This window comes from Diabrotica undecimpunctata, chromosome 4, assembly GCF_040954645.1.
Source record: "Diabrotica undecimpunctata isolate CICGRU chromosome 4, icDiaUnde3, whole genome shotgun sequence".
In the NCBI taxonomy this organism is placed as follows: Eukaryota; Metazoa; Arthropoda; class Insecta; order Coleoptera; family Chrysomelidae; genus Diabrotica; species Diabrotica undecimpunctata.
Window position 1 is genome coordinate 59,573,837 of NC_092806.1, and position 24,892 is coordinate 59,598,728.

At 32.7% G+C, this 24,892-nt stretch overlaps 1 pseudogene; it reads left to right on the forward strand.

The window, feature by feature from the left end:
- The first annotated feature begins 281 nt into the window (after positions 1 to 281).
- Positions 282 to 16,652, forward strand: LOC140439575 (alpha-amylase-like; annotated as a pseudogene).
- Positions 16,653 to 24,892: the final 8,240 nt, after the last annotated feature.

Consider the following 24,892-nt stretch of genomic DNA (forward strand, 5'->3'; position numbering starts at 1 on the left):
TTATCCTTCTTACATGGTCAAAATAATGCAATTTTAAATTTCCTTCTTACAATAATCTTCCGACTTTGACTTGAGTTTTCTCAAAATGTTGATTTTGTTACTTAGACCCCTTGACTTCTAGGGGCCTCATATATTAAAACCGACTAATAAATCTTTGAACTATACTTTGAATTTTTCGATAACTTGAATTTTGAATTTATCTTTAATCTCGATCATTTTAAAAAGAACACACTTTATACCGATAAAGATCTAATTCGCAGTTTTATTTTATAAATAGATAGGTGTTTTCGTGTTTATGAGTATTCGGCAGAAGTTTTTTAATAGGGTAGATAGCAGTGAGTGACCAGCATGAAAATTGTGATATTGTTTTGCGCCTTGAGCGTTACTGTTTCCAATGTAATTGGACAGAAGGATAATCACTTCGCTGAAGGAAGAAACACTATTGTTCACCTATTTGAATGGCATTGGGATGCTATTGCTAGTGAATGCGAGAACTTCTTGGGACCTAAAGGATTTGCTGGTGTTCAGGTATTGTATACTTTTTAAACAAAATCGAAAGTTAAATATGAAGTTACATTAAAAAATACTCTAACGTTATATGTGATCAAAAATACATAATATTCGTTTAACTTAGTTTTTAGTTTTTTTTAGATATATAAATGATTCCTTTGAAATATTTTACCGGATATACCGAATAATATACATGAAAATTTAAAATAAAATAAAGACACCACAATTTCTTTATTCTATCGCTTCTACAGCTTCATATCTTGTCATATCCTAAGTGTACAGACAAATCAATGTTTGTAATAATTTCTTTCTTTTCTTCCTTATATATGATCTTCTTTAAGATTGGCAGTTATCACAGTAATTCATATTTTTAATGCCGATGCTATATACAGTTACTACAACTATGTTGGGGCCAAATACGAACAATACGAAGGCAACAAAAATATGTACAAAATAAGAAATAAATATGAAAACATTACTACGGATAGAACCAAAATCGTTGAGGTTTTCGAATCCTTTTATCGCGAAATGTATGAAAGCACCGACGAAAGACAAGATGGGCCCCTGTCCAAAGTTTGAATTTGTATATATACAATATATATATATATATATATATATATATATATATATATATATATATATTTATATAAATTTTTCGATAAAAAGCGACTCTTAAGATCTGTCATGTTTTGATCCAAAAATCTTTCCTGAATTAAAAATAGATATACAGAAAATGCCTTTATTTATTTGCTGATCAATAGCCAGATATTTCTTTATCGCTGAATAAATAATATGTGAATGAAGATTCAGATCAATCGGAAGGTAATAGTTAAAATGATTCAGAAAATAAAGATCCAATAAGGTGTTTTACAGAAAATCCATGTAAATCTTCCAATAAATGAGGTTATAAACTTATTTATCAATATAATATGTACAGTATCTTGTATACAGAGCTTATCAAAGCTTAGTCCTATAAACAATCCCTTTCACCCAATTAATTTGAGAACAAGGTTTTTGAAATTAAAACTATTAAAGATCAGATGTTTCGATCTTAAATCATAAATGATAATCTGGAGGGTCTTCTTATGATGAACCTCCAGATCTCCGGACCCTCCAGATCTTATTAATTCAAAGAGAGTATTCAATTTTTTTTCTCTTTGGGGTAACATTTTTTTCTAAATATTCCTACACGTAAATCAAAGTATTATCTCATTCATAAAATCCACAAGGAAACAAAGTTCCTGTATTTGGCTGTATACCATATATTAAAAAAAATTGAATAAAATCCTTTATAAAAAGGTATATAAAAAACCCAGTTGGGCTATGTTGCATTGACAAAACGTTTTCGGAATAAATATTCCATCATCAGTGTCTAGTTAATACATGGATGTAGCCACTAAATATGTGGGTAAAAACCCTTTAAAAATTATTAAATAAGATTTGATTTACATTATGCTTTGTCAGTTGCTTTGACAAAGTCCTCGTAGACATACCGTCTCAGGACTCGCAACTAATGTAGAGTCATATGTCGCCATGTTACCAATCCAACGGTAACTTTAACATCTTAACTGTAAATTAGACATAATGTAAATCAAATCTTATTTAATAATTTTTAAAGGGTTTTTACCTACATATTTAGTGGCTACATCCATGTATTAACTAGACACTGATGATGGAATATTTATTCCGAAAACGTTTTGTCAATGCAACATAGCCCAACTGGGTTTTTTATATACCTTTTTATAAAGGATTTTATTCAAAATTTTTATCTCATTCATCTTATAAAAAATAAAATTACTTCGGTAAAAACTATTTTTAGATAATGTAAAATACTAAAATACTTCCATTTATTTAAAACACCAATCACCATATTTTTTTGACATTTTTTAAACGACTAGATGATTCTGTATAAGCAGTTGAAAAATTACTCACACTATTGAAAATATTATTTGAGTCCCAGAGAGTACAAAAGAGTGTAACAGAGTATAAGGGACAATGAGGAACTTCTCTCCTGGGTTGATAAGTTTTATAATCAAAAATAAACCAAAAAAAAAACTCACAAATAATATTGATTTACTTACATTACATTTACATACATTAGAATTTCAAAAAATTTGGTTTTGGCGTCTTCCATTTAGAGTTAAGGTTGGCGCCTTTTTATTAACCTGGCAGAAAATTCTTTATGGTTAAAAATAGATTACTGGTGTAATAATATTTTTATGCCATAAATATTCTTTTAGGTGTCTCCACCAAATGAAAATTCCGTAATAGGGGACAGACCGTGGTGGGAACGATACCAACCAGTAAGTTATCAACTCACTACCCGATCCGGAGATGAAAGTGCGTTTGCTAATATGGTACAACGTTGTAACAACGTGGGAGTCAGGTAAAAATACGACTTAATTTTGATTTTTTCAATACAGTTATCTGTTGGTTAGTAATGTTTTTGTAGTAATGTTTTAAATCGACCGGTTTGCGCTTTGCAATTTTCATAATAGAAATATCTAACTACTATAGTTTCCTTAATCGACCGATTTGCGTTCTCTTGCAATATAATTTTAATTTCATTCTACAATAATAGTCTGGTGAACCTGCAATGAACAAACTAACATGTCAAATAAACAGAAACATCTTTTTCCTTTAGATTTTAAAAAAAATGTCAAATCAAAACTAGCAAAATTATTAATTTTTTCTAATACTGTCGAACAACAGAGTGTTCTTTAATACCTCTGTTTATAATCCTTCTACCTGGAAGTTAATTGTTTAGATATAATTAGTAACTAGAAATCCCAAAATGAGAGATCGCTGGAGGGATAGATTTTGGTTAACAGTAAGGACACTGTATTTATGGATGGAACATTCAAAAGCTGCAGTAAGCAATTTAGTCAAATATATACCGTTCATATCCATATTGGTAGTATGTCAGAGGAGACAAATACAATTTCATTGATATTTGCGTTACTTCCTAACAAAACCAAAGAGACATATGATATTTTATTTTCATCAATGAAAGAGAAACTATCTCTTATAAAACTGGATTTTGAACAGGCAGTGATTTGTGCCTTAGAAAATTATTTTCCCGAAGCCAAAATTTCTGGTTGTAATTTTCATTTCAATCAATGTATATGGAAAAATGTTCAAAATATTGGACTTGTTTCTGAATATACTGACAACGAAGAGATACGTTTGCACATAAGAATGTGTGCTGCGTTAGCGTATCTACCCATAGAAGATATCGATGATGGCTGGTTATGCATTCAAGAAACCTCTCCTATTTCTGAAAAAATGGAACAGTTTTATGACTACTTTGTCAAACAATGGTTAGAAAATAATCACATTATCAAAGAAATGTGGAATTGCCATGATCAAAGACATCGCAGTAATAACGTTTTAGAAGGTTGGAATCATCGTCTGAATACATTAATAAGACCACATCCCAATCTATTCCAATTAGTGAAGTGCCTGGTTAAAGAAGCAGAATATTGTGATCATCTTTATGATCGATTTACTTTCAATCTAGAAGGAAAGCGGCGCAAGAAAATATATAATAATCTTGATGAAAGAATATCCAAAACTTTACAGAAATATAAAGATACAAGGGACTTAAGATTGTGTTTAAGGACATTGGCATATATCCAGAAGCTGCAATAAATAGACAATTTTTTATTCTCAAGAATTTTTTGTATTTTACTGTACAAAAAGTTTGAAAAAAAAACGAAAAAAACAAACAAAAAAAAATAAAAAAAAAAACCAAAAAAAATTACTTAACAAATTAAAACAAAAAACGAAAAAAAATGAAAAAATAAAAAACACATCTTCTAAACACGCCAATGTTTATATTATGTATAAACTAAGCATGAATGAAAGTGTGAAGGGAAGATGGTTTATTTTTATTATTTTATGATTTTTTAAAACTAATTTTACTAGCCTAACCGTTACCTGATCGTTATCGTAGAATAAAATTAAACGTCGATTACAAGAGAGCGCAAAACGGTGGATATAAGAAAATAATTAGCTATACATCTCCATTAAGAAAGTTTTAGAACCGGCCGATTTCAGGTAAGGGCGCAAAACGGTCGAGCGCATATCGGCCGACACCGTTCTAAACCAACCTCGGAAGGGCAGGTTGACATGCTAAAGCCTACCTCTGTCTCCAGAGGAAATCACAACAAACTTGTACCAACAAAAATTTGGTCAATTATACTTAGCGAGAAAATCTTAATGATATTCTTTAAATGTATATCACATTTTTCCTTATTTCGTAGAAATATAAGGAAACACTTTTTCTGCCACGAAATCATCTAAATAAATTTTAAATTTTGATTAATTTGCCGCTGCCTTTCTTTTTTAATCCTAAGTATTTCTTTCTATTGTAAACATTTTGAATTAACGTTTCTTATAGTTCTAGTTTGTCTTTTTTTCTATTTTCCTCCCATCATTCTATCATTTTATTACGAAGTTAAAGTACAAAGTATTTGTTAAAGTAGTAAAAAATTAGGATTTGTATTTAAATAATTCATTTGTTTGAGTTTTTCTCTTCTTAACCATTTTTATAGTTTATGTAAGCTATTTATTTTAAGCTACACTCTGGACCAAAATTAACCGGCCACGTTAAAAATGGGTAATGTTTGATGTCTTATATCTCCTAAATCTGTTGTCCGATTTATGTGATTTTCTTAATATGTTATAGCCTTATGCCTTGACAATATCGTTATAATAATATGCTTGCTAAACAGGTAAATTTTCATTGTATACCGGGTGTACGAATTAAACTGTGTTTTTTTTCTTTAAGTTTGCATCACCCTGTAGAATATTCTAGCATTTATAAAATATTGAAATTAAAACCTAACTACAGCCTTATGTTTTCTCAACATTATATTGCTTGATTCATTCGCTTATGTTGGATAATACAAAAGTTAGGTAGTTTAATCTAAAATTTGTTTTGTGTACATTACCTGTGACAGTTTGTTTCCTAAATTTTTGTCATCGAAGGATTTTTGACATATAGCCGTTGTACAACATTGTTGCAAATCTGTTTCCGTGTTAATAACAATTCTTGAACAATTTGTAATTAAAATTAAAATTGTAATTAAAATTAACAATTAAAATTGTAATTTTGTATCACTGTGAGCGAATATTGTTTAAGTTGAAATTTTAGTGCTTATTTATTGTTTGTGATTTTAAAAATGCCACTCGTTCCAACAGATGCTGCTAGGGCAGTGGCTTTAGTTGATGCTGGTTACAGTCAACGTCATATCGCTGGTATACTCGATGTACCCAGAACTATGGTACAAGATGCCATCAGACGATTGCGGGAGACAGGATCGTACAACCGCAGGCCCGGTCAAGGCCGAAAACGATGTACTTACGGCAAGATCTACCCGTGAGTAACTTAATGAGTTCGGAAATTAAATTCTACCATGGCCAGCATACAGTCCCGATCTTAACCCAATTAAGCATATCTGGGACAACCTCAAAAGACGGGTAAGAGCAAGAGTACCAGCACCTGCATCCTTTGAATAGCTGAAGACAGCTGCGGTAGAGGAGTGGCACAATATCCCCCAATCTGATATCCAGGATATCATGAATGGATTGCCAAACCGGCTCCAAGAAGTCTTAAGGGCTAGAGGCGGCAACACTCATTATTGATACCCAATTTTTTTTCAATTAGACTTTAATTTCCAAAATATTGTTAATTTGAATTTTCTTTGAAGATTTTATTCATTGGATTTTTACTGTAACAAATGAATTTTTTTCAAAAAGATTATTTTTTCTCCGATAAAAATCGATAAATAACATGTCTAGTTGTTAAAGCACCTAACTTTTGTATTATCCAACATAAGCAAATCAATCAAAAAACAAAATATTGAGAAAGCATGAGGCTATAGTTACGGTTTAACTTCAGTATTCTACAAATGCTAGAATATTCCACAGGGTGATGCAAACTTTAAGAAAAAAATACAGTTTGATTCGTACACCCGGTATACAATAAAAATTTACCTGTTTAACAACAATATTATTATAAAGATATTGTCAAGGAATAAGGCTATAACATATTAAAAAAATCCCTTAAATCGGACAACAGGTTTAGGAGATATAAGAAATCAAAAATTACCCATTTTTAAGGTGGCCGGTTAATTTTGGCCCAGAGTGTATTTTAAGTTTAGTATTTTAAGTTCCTACATGGAATATATTTATTTTTAAATCACATCTTTAAATAATTTAAAAACTTAAGATTCGAAAAAAAAACCACTTATATAAACCGAAAGGACACATAATCCTCGTAATGCTGTAATTGTCTTTCCATTTTTTGTGAAGATCTATTAGTCCAGTCATCATATAGTTGACCCCTAAAAATCATATGAATAAGCTGAATCAAAAAGGAAAAGAGAGTAGCTTTCTTGTGCAGTTTTTGTATTTTGCCACGAATAAACTCAGTTTTTATAAAGGTGTTAAATAAATAAACGTGGCGCGATTTTTGCCATTTTTGATAATTCTTACGAGATCAATAAAATTGATCACTTTCATCTTAAGTTGTAGTAAAATTTTTATTTGTAGAGATCAATCTTTAAAACATATAATATGAAATTTCAATTTTGGTTTGTGGCAATAATTATGAGGCATTTGAAATATGAATAAAAAACGCAGAATTTAATATTTTACATTACAAACAATCGCACGTCACGGGAAATGCTTCCAAGAAGACGATCTTAAATAAAGTTTATAGTAGAAGCTTGGTTCCTTTGGAAAACGTACTAGTATTTTTGGAAAAAAAAGTTTTAAATGTTTTAGATCGTTTGTTATGTGAAAGTTTCATTTGAGCGTTTCTTAAGCATATATCAAATGCCTCACACTTGTTGCTAAAACTCAAAACTTAAATTTCATGGTATACGTTTTAAAGGTTAGTCATGAGAATCATAAAAATGGAAAAATCGAGCCTTGTTTATTTATTTAACACTTTTATAAAATCTAAGTTTATTTGCGGCAAAATACAAAAATTGCATACGAAGGTTGAACTCTTTAACTGATATTCAAAATCGACGGTCGCTTCAAGCGTTGTTTGTGATAGAACGGTTTATTCTACATAAAAAGTGCTAATAAATATTTTTATTTAATTTTCTCAGCTACATTTTTTATTTAAAATATTTTTTTCTACGGCGAACAGATTCTTGGTAAATCGATTTTTTGTAAAACGAAAGACTTTCATAGGAAATTTTATTTGTCTATTATCAACGTTTAAATAATATGAAATTCACCGTTTTTAATTTTCCTAAATTATTATGTCTATCTTGAAGATATTTTCTTCAAGAAAATATCTTTTCAGCTTGTTAAAATTAATAAATTACTTGTTTTCTACAGAATATACGTCGATGCTGTCTTCAATCACATGTCAGCGACATCTGGTGGTGGTACTGCAGGAGGTTCATGTGACGTTTGGATCAAATGACTTTCATTCTCAATGTGATGTCAACAATTATCAAGACGCGAACAATATTAGGAATTGTTGGCTCAGTGGATTACCAGATTTGGACCAGGTTTGTGCATGTTTACTATAGTATACTACAATTCCTATGCTAAAGAATGAAATAGCTAAGCCACTCTACTATATTTATCGTTTTAATAAAACCAATATTTTATGCTTCTATCATTAAACGCCATAGACTTTTATTCTTCCTCATTGCTTTTTTATCCTACCATGACTCTTCGTTCAAATGATTCTACTCCATAACTTCGGTAATACGTCATCTCAACATCATTCTTCACTTTAAATTTTTATATATTATCAAAATTTCCGCCCCATTAATTGTACTGTTTAGTTTAGTCTATAGAGTTGCCGAAATTTACCATTTTAATTTTCGTTTATTGTGCAGATCCAAGACACCGCAGACAGCAACCTTAGCAAAGACTCCTATTAACTATATACTGTGCGGATATAATATTTCCTTACTTAACTATGCTTTAGTCCTATATAGTCTATCTACATAGTCATTTGTAGCACATTAATCTTGAAACAATGAATAGTATTTTTTTTCTTTAAAAAATCTTTGTGATATTTTAATATCATATGTAATATGTGATATGATTATAGTGATATTTTTATACTATTCTGATTATAGAGTCATGATTATGTTCGTCAAAAAATTGTTGAATACCTGAACCATTTGGTAGACTTGGGAGTAGCAGGATTTAGAGTGGATGCTGCCAAGCATATGTGGCCCGCTGATCTAGAAGCTATTTATGGCAGCGTTAAGGATCTGACAGGAAACGGTTTGAGCGGAAGACCTTTCTTCTATCAAGAAGTTATAGATTTAGGTATGAGACCACAGAATATTTTTTAAGTTTATTTAAAATATTTGTGTGTGTATGTATAATTATAAACAAACGTAGATTTGATCTAAACAAATTATGCGTTATTTCTTCTCGTTAGAAATACAGATTAAAGATTACAACTAGGGTAGCCTTCGATATGATCCAGTGCCTATTATTCAGCCCTATTCTCTTAATGAGCTTTCACGGCCTTAAGAAGAGTCATTTTCATATAGAATGATGCTTTTGGTTTTTCCTTTCGAAACCGTAGCCTTGTGTTTTGTTTAGACTAATATAGGAAGTTTAGAGAGGTTTCTTCCTCTTCTAGATAGAACTAACAACTATCCTCTTCCATCAAGTTCATGTGGCTCAAATGCTTATTGAGCCTTAAGTGTCTAGTCATCACTTTGTTTACTCTATTTATTTAATCCATTCAGTCTACAGGCATAAGCAGAACATTAATCGGCTCCTTTTTTATGGGAGATTGAATCTGGATTAGCCTGTGTACTGTTAACCTAGACTCTTCCTATATGTGCAACGGTTGCAAGTTTAGCAACACCGCTAACGCATCTGTAGGGGTAATTATCATGACTCCCATGACACTCAAGCAAACAAGCCTTTGTGTGCAACTAAGCAGTCGAATCGTTTCAAATTGTTGCATCTTTGTTCACCACGCTACTAAAATGTAAGTCATCATGGACCTTATAACCCGTGTATATAACCGTGTAAAGGTTAAATTTTGAACTTAGTCCCATTTCTTTTCACATAGTCACCTACATCTGCCAAGGGTCATTGTAGCCTTTTGTGTTATAGTTTTATTGTGTGATTCCACGTCAGCTTCTGGTCAAATATTAAACCTAAGTAGTTGGTCAGACACACAGATGAAATCTCTACTTACCTGAGCACCGGTGGATGTAATTCTTGTGGTACCTTTTTCTAGTAAAAGTAAGAACTGATGTTTTTTGCAGGTTAACGGACTTCAACTTTACACTAGTTATCCACCTCTCTCAGAACAATTTATATTAGTCTTTAGACTGTCGTGGCAATACGGTCTTTGTGTGGTACTGCCAGGTAATCCACATAGCGCAGGTAGTAAAACCTATATGTCGACAGCTTTGTTCACATCTAAAACTTCTTTTTAAGTGGCTGTGACAAAATTAAGTTTTGTTTTCTGTATTGGCAATTTCTAACCTGGTACTTAAAATAAATTATAAAACGACTTACCTGTACTGTTGATGTTTGTACTTCTTTACACCAAATGATAAGCGTTAACATCTCTTTTCAGTAAAAGTTGAAGATTGTCCTTTTGGCTGTAAGCATTTATATTTTATAGTATGCCTAAAGGACAGGCTTATCTCCTACAAAGTAGGCAGAGCAGACCAACCATCTTTTAATGTTTGGTCCGTGCATACGTTCAGGATACCTGTAATAAAATCTCCGGTAAAAAGCGCTGGAATTAGTTTATAATTTTACATCATTATGATATACTAGGCAAGCTAGGGGTTAGGAATTACAAAGGAAAGAAAAGGGCAAAGGAATTACATAGTACTTCACATTGTTTTGTCGTCAGGCTTGCAATCTTTTCATTATAAAGATAAGCTTTCTGAAGTAGGGCTAAACGTAAGTTTTATTCGTCAAACCTTTTGCAAAAGCCGATGCAGCCTTGGCGTGATAACTACTGCTCGGTGAAGACTACTAATCTACCTCAATTTAGAATTCTACCTCTTCCGTGGCGATGGTTACCTCCTTAGTGGCCTCCGACCTTTTGAGCAGACTAACACTATCTCCAGTTCTAACGGTACAGACCTTATGCGAAAGATCTGCAGTATTCTTAGCTTGTACGCTCTCCCCGGACTTGGTTCCTTTAGGGAGGCCCTTTTTACTTAGAGTTTTACTTGTCCCGAATGCTGCCTTAGAGCTTTGAATTTCGAACATCTTTAGCCTATGTTGTTTGGCTTGAACCGTCAAAGTTGTAACTGCAACAGCTTGCAACATTAATGTTTCTGCGTCACTAACCTTCATACGTTTTTCGTCGTTTTTGGTATGGAAATAAATTATTTATATATCAAAATACGGACGTACGTCAAGCCTCTTGACCTTCTTAAAGGCTTTTTGTCCATAGAAAAAATTAAGAAGTGTCCTTTTTTCAAAGGAGTCATTCTCCAAATAGCTTATAGTTGAGTATTACACTAATCCATAATCGGCTTAGTATCCGCTCAGCCTTTAACCTCACTCCATTTTTATCTGCAATATATACTGTGTAAGCGCACATTTTAAGGATTTCGCTCTCGTCATTGGCCTGGAGGCGGAAGCTTGCGTTGTCCCAGCTGATTCAGACTAGGATCTCTTTGTGAGCCCTATTTATGGGTTTACCCTTGTTGCTCTCATCAAAGTTTTGAAAAAGGAAGTTTCCCCATCCTTAGGACATTAATAACAATTACAAGTAAAATTTTCGAACAGTGACTGTTACTTTTCAGGCTACTGGCCGATTGCTTAATCATAATTGAGGAAAATGCGAGTAAGTGAAATACCTGTTTATGACTATTTAATTACATTAAAAAAATTACTGAACAATAGTCACAAGTCGCTCAGATAGCCAAGCGGGGTAGGCGGTCGACTCGCATTTCGCTTCACTGCTAAAGAATCTTAGATAAACAGAAAATGAAATAACTTACGTAGTAGTTTAAAATATAAAAAGTAAATAAAGTGAATTAAATAATGATTAAATACTATACCAGAATAATTAATCAATAAAGCTCAAAATGTATCAACTCTTCCACTCTGTTTTAAACTACATTATTATTTTATATGCATAATATTCTAACATTTACTGTTAATTGTAGGAGGAGAGGCAGTGAAGAAAACTGAATATAACAGCTTTGGAGCAGTGCTAGAATTCAAATACGGTACCGAATTGGGTAATGCCTTCCAAGGCCACAACCCTCTCCACTATTTAGAGAACTGGGGTACAGAATGGGGTTTATTAGCAGGAACTGATGCAGTTGCCTTTATTGACAACCATGACAACCAAAGAGATGGATCATCAGCTATTCTTACGTATAAGAACCCCAAACCTTATAAGATGGCAATAGCTTTCATGTTGGCCCATCCATATGGTACTACGAGGATAATGTCAAGTTATGATTTTAATGGCCATGATCAAGGTAATATAAATTATATATTATAAATAGTTAGAGTATAGGGAAAAATCTGTGTCAGTATTTCTACTTCGATCTATCTTATTCCAAATAAAATGTCTTTTTGACATATTTGACCAAAATACGTAGCTGGTTTGTTAAGTGTATTGGTAATTTTGTATATTTCTCATTAATTAATTGAATATAAACTAGCCATCTAAGACCTTTTGACTCCTATTATAGCATGATAATCTTCGTAATAATAATACACTTTATCTTCATAGATAGTTCCATAGATGTTTTTAGCACCTTTGGCTCATAGGTATTTCATCATATCAACTTTAAAACACTAAAATCCCTCGTTTAAAACTTACTCTTACTAAAAACAAAAAAAAAATAAAGATAAATAATGAAACAGAATTAAAAATAGGAAAATAGGTTTTGCATATTCTACAGATATCATTTTCAGTTGCTTTCGAAACTTATGTCTTCTTAAAATTTATTTTAACCTTTATTTTTATGTCATAATGTTTTGTTTTTCGTTCTAATACTGTTTTGTGCTTAAGTTTCCCATGTGGGAGTACCTGGAAGTATTTATTTATTTTTTGGTACCGTGCGGTTTTGTGTTTTTGTAAATCTTTTTATCGCATTTGATTCTTATTCCAAAGATACATGTCTTGTCCATTATAGATAGATTTAGTTATTTGTTGTATAATCTTTTCAGGGGTAGCGAGTAGACACTTTTCTACGATCCCAGTAGGTCTACTTCAGGGAAGCGACCCTGCCCACGCAAGCCATGCTTTTCTTTTAATCCTCACTGAGAGCAAACATGTCCGTTTTCTTTATCCTTCCAAAATCTAGTGATCTTTTTCCTATAATCATCAGTATCAGCTCAATGCGCATAGGAAATGATTCTGGATCGGCTTGAAACCATACTATTACAAGCATGGATGGATGTTTAAGGTTGAGAGTTTAAATGGTTGAGAAACTGTGCTGGGGAAGACAGCGGGAAACCACCCCATTACTATACATTCATTACGTTCATACATTCATTCATAATGGCATTGGCATATAATAAGGAAAGGTATACTGATCATGGTCCTCGGAGAACAAGATGCGGCAGGAGAAGACAAGCACACAAGTCTTCCCAGGCCGTTATTTAGCGAAATCTCTGTGAAAATAGAAAAACAGAATAAGAATAAAATCAGGTATGAGAATAGGAACATGGATCGTGAGAAGTCTCTACGGACCTGGTAAGATAAAAAACACCATACGTAAAATAATAAAGCTCAATATACCAGTTCTTGAGATAAGCGAGATGCGCTGGCCGATAACTGGTAAATGTAGCATAGACGTATTCTACTTCAGAGAAGAAGGCAATAACCATCGGAATGGTATAGTATTTATTATACACAAAGAAATCTGTAGATAAATCTGTAAGTTACATTTCAGACAGAATAATGTAATTAAACTCAAACCCAGCAGGTATTATTCTGGTCCATGTTAATGCACCTAGAGCAAGCAGTAGTAAAGATGACATTTATGACAAAGATGAAATTTTGTAATAATATAAAGATGGTAATAAGTCATCTGAAAAATAAAGACATTATTATAATACTGGGGGACCTCAATGCCAAAGTCAAAAAAGGTAGACAAAAAAACATTCGAAATTCAATCAAGATAACTAAAACACTACCAGTAGCAGATGTCCCCTCAGATCATAACTTATTAATCAGCTATATAAAACTCAAACTTAAAAAAGTAAAACGCCAAAACCGACTAACCGAACACACTGACTGTATTCGAGATAATAGCCAAGCAATCATACACGAGATAAAAAAGAAGTTCGAAAAATCGGAGGAAACACATAAGATCGAAGACCACTGGAATCAGATCAAAACCATCATGCAAGTAACAACCAAAATGTATAAAATTATTAATAAACGCAACCAACAATGGTTTACTTATGAAATATTAAGACTAATGGAAATCCGACAAAAACAGAAAAATATAAACATTGAGAAATACAACAAAAGCAGTAAACAAATCAGAAGGAAAATCCGGGATGCAAAAGAAAAATGGTACTGGGGCAAATATATTGAAAAAGAAGAACTGCAGAAACAGAATGACACGTTTAATATGTACAAAAAGGTGCAAGAAATAAGTAGACCATATAGGTCAACTTCAAGTAGTTTACTTGATAAACAAGGAAATATCATAGTTAATGAATAAGACAAACAGGAGAGGTGGAGGGAATATATTGAGGAACTGTATAATGATGAAAGAACAGAAATACAAATCAAAAATATATCAACTGGTCCAAACATAACCTTCGATAAAACAAAAAGAGCTATACAACTATCAAAGAATAGGAAAGCAACCGGTCCAGATGAAATTTCCACCGAAATAATCAAATTACTCGACGATAAAGGCAAACATTCGCTTTTAAACCTCTTCAATAAAATATGCAAAATAGGGAATATACCAACAGACTGGCTACTGTCAACATTTATATTGATTCCAAAAAAATAAACGCTAAACAATGTAGCGATCATCGCACTATCAGTCAAATGACCCATGTACTAAAAATTTTCTTAAATAACTGCACTCGAGAGTTTACAACAAAATAGAAGTACCGGGTTACTCACGACATAGTGATAGGTGTCTTGAAACATGTAGGAATTGATGACCAAGACCTATGTATTATCAAACATTTGTTCTGGCATCAATGTGCGAACATACGAACTGGTTAAAATACAACGGAAGCAGTGGAAATACGAAGTGGAATGAGGCAGGGGTATATTTTATCGCTTCTACTTTTTTATATCTACTCCGTATTCATTTTCAAATAAGACTTAGATAAAGATGTAAGCATTAAAATCAACAGGATTAGTACCAACAAACTCAGATACCCAGACCACACGGTACTAATTGCGTCCAATGAAAAAGAGTTGTAACTGCTTACAAACAGGGGACCGAGACAGGTGTTGAATATGAGTTAAAGCTTAACAGTGTTAAGACAACACTTATAGTTTTCAGAAAAACAGAGTTACAACCAATGAACATCAGAGCGTATGAAATAGAGTTAGAAAGAATCCACAATATTACCTATTTGGGCGCCAATGTTAACGATAACTGAGATATAAGCGAAGACATAAAAATTTGCATTGAAAAGGCCAGAGCTGCCTTCTATAAACTAAAGAAAATTCTGATTAATAGAGATATTACATTAAACCTTGATCAAATAAATTAATTTTAAGCTGAATACAAAAGAGCACAGAAATAACAAAAAAAAAATAGAAATAAAAATTCGAAAATTACAATATTTTGGCCATGTAATGAGACGTCCAGAGAAATATAACTTTCTACACCTCATAATACAGAGCAAGATCGCTGGAAGAAAAGGCCCGGGCCAGAGAAGAACAACTTGGCTCCGAAATCTCCGAGAGTTGTACCAATAGATATCTGCTAATCCGTTTTGAGTTGCCGTAAACAAAGTTATTATTGCCAATATAATCGCAAAAGTTCGATAATCGGACAGGGTACTAAAAGAAGAATATCTTTTCAACGAACTATTTCTGTAACTTAAAGTTATTTTTGTGTCTTAATATTCTATCTTCAGAACGGCTGTAAAGATCCATTCTCTGATACATAGGTTAGAACCAGGACTATCAACGCCATGTACAGTCTTAATTGTGCTTTTTGAGATTTTAGTTTGCGACTATGTTACTTATTTTTATTTATCTAATTAGTTAATATTGGCATGGCTGGGATCAAATAAACGAATTTTTTTGAAGCCATAAAAATTAATGAGTTAAGTAAATATGAAAACAAAGAAAAATAATACAAGACAAATATTGCTTGTTCTCTTCCTTGTGCTATTATTCTTTCTAAACCATCAAACACTTTTGTTATCGCAATTTATAGCTTTCGGATAGGTTCGTGAGAACACTTTAGATATCCTGTACCTACATATAGAATATTTTTTCCTATTTGCCTTACTTTGCGATTCGTTTCAGATTTTGCCTCCTTTTCCTATTTCTCTCTGACTACTGTATGGCACTGATTGATTATTTTACGTATCCTACCTCTAAATCTTTTTCTTTAACTTATCTTTCATATTTTAATGTTTTGTCTAGTTTTAGTTTCAGTATTTTATCTTAACACTAGATCTCATTACTAATGTCCTCGTATGAAATTTATTAGTTTTTCCTAAAAAAATCTTGTATATTGTAATATTTAATAGTGCACTTAAATTTTAGGTCCACCTGGTCAACAACCTGGTTTCAATGCTGATGGCACATGCACAAATGGTTGGGTCTGTGAACACAGATGGCGTGAAATCTTCAATATGGTCGGCTTCAGAAACGCTGTAGCTGGTACAGACGTCACTAACTGGTGGAGCGACGGCAACCAACAAATCGCTTTTGGAAGAGGAAACAAAGGCTTTATAGCTTTTACTTTACAAGGAGACATTAATCAAAGCATTCAAACCTCATTACCGGCTGGTACTTACTGTGATGTTATTTCTGGTAGTTTGGAGAACGGATCTTGTACAGGAAAAACTGTAAATGTTGATGGAAGTGGTAAGGCTGCTATTTCTTTATCCACGAATGAAGATGATGGTGTTGTTGCTATTCACGTTAATGCAAAATTGTAAACTGATATTTTTTTTAAATATATTTTTTAGGAATATAATATAGTTTCATTTAAGATTATTAAACCATGCCAAATAATTAGCTACAATTTATCAAAATTAGGAATGACTTTGAAAATCTTGCAATCGTCACGCCCACTTGATGCGCCGGAAATTATTTTAGTAGGTGAAAAAACCACGACCTTTAAAAATCACATAGTCGAGTTCCCGCGTTCAGGCAATAAACGTTTTTATTTTTATTTTTTATTTTTATTTTTATTTATTTATCCCGCGTTCATTCATCTTGTTCTCGCCGAATACTTACTTCGTCTTCTGACTGCGCTGACGGCCAAAATTTCGTCATTCTTAGTCATCACGAGTACTAATTTTTCTTGTATCGTAGTTGTTAAAAAATGAGTATTTTACAGTATTAAATTCAATGGAAAAAAAAATGTCTGGCGTATTTTTATTGTAATAAAAAGTTTACCAACGTATATAAATAAAATTACATCTATTAACACATTCACTGCCTGCGCGAAAAATGTGTCAGACTAGGTGCCACGTGAATTTTTCTTATACTAAACATAATACGAGTGAATTGTGATTTAAATGATGTTTGTAAAGTTAGCATATCCATTTTATAAAGCCAAATTTAGACCAAAACTATAATTTATTGCTAATTTATTACGGAAAGAAAAAAAATTATTGCTGTAGCCGTTTCCGAGAACAAACATTCTATTTTAAACCTCTTCAATAAAATATACGAAACAGTGCATATACAAACAGACTGGCCACTGTCTACATTTGTAATGACATCGAAAAAAATAAACGCTAAACAATGTAGCCACCATCGCACTATCAGTCTAATGAGCCATGTACTGAAAATTTTCTTAAGAATATTGCACTCAAGAATTTACAACAAAATAGAAGTACTTTTAAGTGAAATACAGTTTGGTTTCAGAAACAATTTTGGAACCACAGAAGCATTATTTAGTTTACAGGTCCTGGTTCAAAGATATAGGGATATAGAAGAACCAGTATATATGTTTTATCGACTTTGAAAAGGCCTTTGACCGGGTCACCCACGACAAACTCATAGGTATCTTAAAACAACTGGGAATTAATGAACGCTAAAGCTAGCATAGCCATAGCCATATCCCGGCAAGGAAAAGGGGTATATGGCCCATCTTGGAGGCATATTTTATTGCTTAATAATTGCTGTTGATTGGTATATTAATTAATCCCCAAAAACTACCCCATCATCCCTTAGCTCAAAACACCCCCGGAAAATCGATATATCGGCCAAAAGGCGAACCGCAAATATTTAATTGCTAATTTATTGCCGAAGTTTTATTTCAAGAAGTAAGATGTTGTTGCAACTGTTACCGAGAAACAACGATTACGCTAACTTTACAGCAAAGCTAGCATAGCCATAGCTATATCCCAGCAAGGAAAATGGGTACAGGGACCATCTTGGCGGTATGTTTTATTGTTGGCGGTATGTTTTATTGCTAATTAATTGCTGTTGACTGGTAAATTAACCAATCATCAAAAACTGCCCCATCATCCCCAAGCTCAAAACACGAAAAACCAAGGTATCGACCGAAATAAGAACCGCAAGAAATTGATTGCTAATTATTGTCAAAGTTTTATGCCAAGAAACAATTTATTGCTGTAACCCCTTTCGAGACACGATGATTATGCTAACTTTACGGTAAAGCGAGCATAGCCATAGCTATATCTTGGCAATGAAAAAGACTAAAGGACCCATCTTGGTGGCATGTTTTATTGCTAATTTATTGCTACCTCATCATCCCATGAGGCAAACGTCACCACGTGAAAATCAAGATATCGGCCAAATATTTTGTCTTATTCTATCGACCCTTGCTAAAGTTACTGCAAAAGTTAAAGAATGCAATAAATTTCAATTTGATGGTTGATATACACCAAAAACTATACAGTTCTTCCTTGATTCGCCACTGATATGCCTACACAAAATTTCATTAAAATCTATGTTTATTTTTGAGTTATTGCGCCTGAAGGAAAATACTGGAAATCAAGCTGGATCAGACAAGTAAGCCTTACGCTACGCTCAGCAGAATAAGTAAATTATTGCTTATTCAATAAGCATGATTTTTGAAGGATTTTTAGTCAGTAGTGTCAATTAGTGTAAATATCACCGATCATGTTCAAAGTACTGCATGTATGCACAAAATAAATACGTACAATGTATGAATAATAAGTATTATGTTAGAGTATTTAAGATAATAGACACTATTGCTGTCTTGTACTTTTGCGTAAATTATGTTGACAAAAATTTTGACAATTTTTTAGTTTAAATTGTCTCTTGATTCTTCTTCTTTTGTGCAAGATGCATAATTAGTGTTATTAATGGGTTTTTTAATATTTATTGTTATATTAATTTTTTACTTTAGCATTACTAATTACTAGTTTTCGTAATGTCTCTTTAAAGCTTCGCAGATCCAGATTCTTGGCGTAAAACTTTGACAATAAATTAGCAATCAATTCCTTGCGGTTCGCTTTTTGGTTAAAAAAACAGTTGGCTGTATATACGGCTTTTTGATCTAAGGATGGTAGTATAAAGGTTAAAAGACTAAGATGAGCAGGACATGTAATATAAATTAATGTCAATCGCTTTAGAAACAATGTATTTTGGAAAAGACCAGATAGAAGAAGGTCTTGGAACGACCTAGAAAAAGGTAGAGAATGATATATTTTATTTTTTCCTCATTTATTTTTAATCGCTACACTCTGGCTTCTTTCTAGTGTATTAAATTTTTTTATTGCAGCGTGTCCTCTTGTGATTCAGACAAATGTAAATATTATCCTGGTATTTACTCTTTACGCGTGGTATTTGCTAGTATATGTCTCTCCTAGCATCAGAGTCTACACAACTATTATCAGACTAATAGTATGTTGTGGATGCGAGACATGGGTAATAAAAGAAAACACAAAAATAAAACGGAGTCTAGAGATAAAGGTACAACCATGAAACCTACCAAACATCTATGGACTGGTCATGGATGGTGGGAGGATGAAATACCAGCGGACGCTCAAAAATTGCTACACGTGAAATACTGAATAAACTCGGCGCGAAACCATCAAGGTTGGAGGGAGAGTTAGAGATAGTGCAAACACTACTGACCACGGCGCAGTAGACGAAATTTGGTTTACAATAGAATCTTTCTGCCTTTACGTGAATTTTGACTCCGCCTTCGTGCAGCTCCATGGTCAGGAGTGTTTACATTATCTTCACCTACCAATCTTCTCGTTTAGCATCCTGTAATAATTTCTGCATAATATGATAGTATTTTATGGTACATTTTTTAATTTGTTCATAAAAGTTATCTTTAATATCTTTATCCATATTTTTAGTGTTTTTTGGTAGCTGTCCGGTATAAACTTATCCTACTGCAACTAATTGGCTTTTTGTACAACGTTCATTTCTTCATGCTACACATTCCAAAATTCTGGACCTCTGTACCAGCTTGTAGAGCTCTAATGAATAAGTACCTTGTCATTTGAAGTCTTTTGGTAATCTGATATAAGTAGTTGCCATCGGCATCTAATGTCTCTGCATCTTAAAATGAATAAAGATGTGGTTAACTGTTTCAGGATCTCTGCTAGGAGCCTGTACATTAAGTTTTCATGAAACAGCTTTATTTTCTGTGTGGTTTTTTTCATCATTTTGCCACTGTCTTAGTTTTCTGTCATAGTTTCCTCCGTAAATCAAGAATTAAAAAAAGTAATCGGGATCAAAATTTTCTTCGCGACACTTTCTGTCTACTGCTCATTATTTTAGAGCAGAATGTGGTCAATTTGGCTTTCATTGGTTTTTGGTACTTTTTAAGTTCGTTACAGTTTCAGTCCTTTTAATTGAAAAAGAAGAAGAATAATTTAACATAAATGTAGTTATTTATAAAACAGCAGCTTACCAAAATTAACAATTATTTCGGCCGTTTATGACATCAATAATAAATGAGAGGACCTTCCGTAATACGAAATTTAGTTGTTCGTTGGAATATAGAAACATATTTTTGAGCAGACTTAAATGACGTGAGCTCCCAGCGCATTTGATTGTAGACTATTTTATAGCAACGCCGGGTGACCGATGTCTCGACAGCAGAACCATATTTTAAAAAACATTTCAACCCTTTGTTAGTATTCCTGTCTTTGCTTTCTTGAGAAGGGGTTAAAAAAATCAATAGTGTCTTGCGAATTAAAAGATGTGTACAAATAATGTACACATGATGTGTAATAGAGGTGTTACAAATTATAAAGATGTGTAGGCTATTTAACAATATAAACATAATGTAATGTAAATAAAAAAATATAGTCAGTGTTCTTCGTATATAGTATTTTACTGTTTATTTACACATTATATATATATATATATATATATATATATATATATATATATATATATATATATATATATATACATTTATATATATATATATATATGTATATATATATATATATATATATATATCTATATATATATATATATATATATATATATATATATATATATATATATATATATATATATATATATATAGAGTGGACAATTCTATACGCCTCGGTCTTTTTATGGAAAACGATTTAATATCCAAAGCTTTTTTCTTCACAGAACTATACGAGGCCATTAACACTAAAATTTAAAAATAATAGTGGTATATCAAGGTTATTACACAAAACATTCTTAATCTGATGACATTTTTGAATTGTCTATAAAAAGTAAGCTAAACTCTTATAAGGGTGTTTTAATTTATATCGATTTTTCTAAAAATTTAAGGTTTTAGAAAAAATGAAATGTCTATTAATTTAGGAATTGGAAACAAATTTTGTCTAATGCCATAGTAATAGACTATTTATCATATTTAAACAAATGTTTATTGTAACAAAATTCTTTACAAAGTGGTCAAAATATTAGATTGTTTTAGTAGCAAATTCAAGCGGTAATAACGTACTTATTTTAAATAAAACACCCTATATTTGATTAGTCTGTCGTGTGGAAAATTTACTTAGCTTTCAGTCTATATTAGGATTTTCTATACCTATCTTCCTTCATTTTTAAAATATTTAAAGATTTCCTAATGTGTAATCTTTAACAATTATAATCAAGTATGCCGTGGTACATATCACCAAAAATCGACGATATGCCTAGCCTAGATACTGTTGACAATAAGATTTAAATTATATCTCTTTAATACATAGGATGTTTTATTATTTTAGTTGAATTTGGTCTACATATCATATTGAATACTATTCTTATATCAAATCACATCATATATAATATGTTCTATACCGTTTTCTGGAAGACATTCAGCCTGTTTTTTCTTGCACGTACTAGTACAGTCTAATTTATTACATAGAAATATCATACTGAATGTTAGTCATAATTGTACATACAATTAAACTCAGTGAACACTTTCATGGAAACGATCGTCTTAACTAAAATATATCTGGACAAATATACCGTCAACTTTCACTTATTGTACCATGGAACACATATCTTAACGCCGCCAATTCAATTCACTGTCAATTTTTCTTTTACCGAAAAAAAAACTTTCTGTAAAAAAAGTTTCACATTGTACCTAGCAATGAAGTTTTCAAAGTTTCTATAATAATATAAAGTTTTTTAAAAGTGTCCTGTGATAATATTATTATTCATTTCTTAAATCAATGTTTGTTTTTTCAAAAAGAAATTGTAACTCCGCTTAACATGGTGGTTTGTTTTTTCAAGGATTTTTTTACATACCACTTCAATCTAATGGTCGTAATCTTAAATCTGTAAGTTAAATCTTTGCTTATATAATGTAACTCATCATAAACTTTTTAGCTATCACTGATTATGGTATACATCATACCGAAATATATTTGATTACTGAAAAAAAGAGTACGCTTGGCTTTATTAATTCAGCTGCATACTCATTTAACACTACGGAATCGTCTTAAAATGCCGGAGCTACGTTCTGAGGCTTAAATTAAAACTACATTTATTTTTTTCTAGAGTTCGATATTTCGTTGATTCTTTTATTTTTGTAACTTCATCAGGAACATAGAAATACTGTACATTATTTTAGGAAACAAATAATTGTATCGGAGAGACACATGCTGTTTTACAAACGTAAAGATGTGAAGAACTGGTGGTACAGGATAATAATAATAATGACAACAATAATCAATCAACCGGGACCTATTTCGAGGAGACTCGTTGAGCCCACTGTGGTTTTGTCTAGCGATGAACCCCCTATTCCAGCTACTGAAGTCAACTGACACAGATTTTAGCATAAAAAATAACAGTACTGTTGTGGCAAAGCTTAATCATCTATTGTATATGGATGATTTAAAAATATTGGCTTCTACTCGATGCCACCTGGATCAAATGCTGAAAATAGTGGAAAATTTCTGTAATGACATTAGTATGCACTTCAGCCTTGAAAGTGCCGTGTCTTAAATATAATCAAAGGAAAGGTTCAGCCAGGTGGATTCGATATGCAAAATGGCCAGAACATCGAGGCCATGAGTGAAAATGATATGTATAAATACCTCGGAATAAAGCAAGCGCGGAAGATTTACCATAAGCAAATGAAAACTGAGATAAGTATTGAGTTTATGCGAATGGTAAAACAGCCGATTCGTTCACACCTTAATAGTAAAAATTTGTTTAAGGCACCAAACACCTATGCATGTTCCGCTCTTAGCTACTTATTTGGTATTGTTAAGTGGACAAAAACGGATATAGAAAATCTTCAGCGAAAAGTACGAACACACCTTAGAAAGGCACAAAAACACCATCCTCGAAGTGCAGTAGAAAAAACGACATTACCGCGCTATTTAGGAGGACAAGGACTTATGGATATAAGTGAGCAACTTGAAAAACACATTACTAATTTAAGAACTTATTTTCAGGTGCAGGCTGAGACATCTACTCTACATCGCGCGATTTGTGCAGTAGATGATACAACACCGATCAAACTAAGGAAACCAGAAATGCGCATAAACCATCTTACTAAGGACGAAAAAATGCTCACCTGAATAGGTAAACCTCTTCACGGGCGACATCCTAATGAGATCAGCCAAGACCACGTCAATAAAGCGTCGAACTATTGGCTGACATCAGGAAAGTTGTTTCCTGAAACAGAGGGTTTATTACTCGACATTCAGGATCAGGTTATACTAACTAAAAATTACCTGAAATATATCGTCAAATATATCAAAATCTCCCATATTATCAATACGTTCCTGAAAGTTCCTTGAGAATGATAACTACAAGCTATACTGGGACCGCACTGTGCTCACAGACCAAACAGTGGCACATAATGGACTAGATTTCATACTAGTTAATAAACTTAAAAGACAAACAATACTAATTGATGTGGCGATACCCAACAACAATAATCTTTGTGTTAAACAGAACAAAGAGATCGTCAAGTACAGGGATCTGGAAATTCAAATACGAAGACAGTGGAGAGTGGAAAGTACCCAGACAATACCTATTGTTCTCTCTACTACTGGAGTCATTCCGAAGAACCTCCTAGAAAACATAAGAAAGCTAGGTCTGAATGAACATCTCTACAAGACCATGCAGAAAGCTGTAGTTCTCTCAACGTCCAGATGTGTACGAAAATTTTTGGGAGATACTCCAGCCTACCAAGTCACCTAGGGCTCGATAACACGGAAAGAGTCCCATCAGAGCTCAATCCTTTTGATACCGTAGGTATCTGGCATGAGTGAATTTTCCCCTTAGAGGGAGTGTGAGCCGTATGGCTAAATCTGGAACAAGAATAATAATAATAATGGATGAGTAAACCTCTGCATGGGCGAGATCTCTCAATGAGATCAGCCAAGAATATGTCGACAATACAGCGTCGAACTATTGGTTGACATCAGGAAAGATATTTCCCGAGACTGAGGGAGTCCTACTTGCCATTCAGGATCAAGTTATTCCAACTAAAAATTACTTAAAATATATTACTAAAGATTCTCAAGTCCAAAATGACAAATGCCGAAATGGATGCCAAGCCCAAGAAAGCATCCAACATCTTACCGGTGGCTGCCAGGCATTTGTCGGTACTGATTACAAAGAACGCCATGACTCAGTAGGAAAGATTATTCAGCAAGAACTAGCTGACCAACTGGGACTTCTCTAAACCGACCATCTTCCTTATTATTAATACGTCCCTGACAGAATGCTTGAAAATGACAACTACAAGCTATACTGGGACCCCACTGTGCTTACAGACCAACAAGTGGCGCGTAATAGACCGGATCT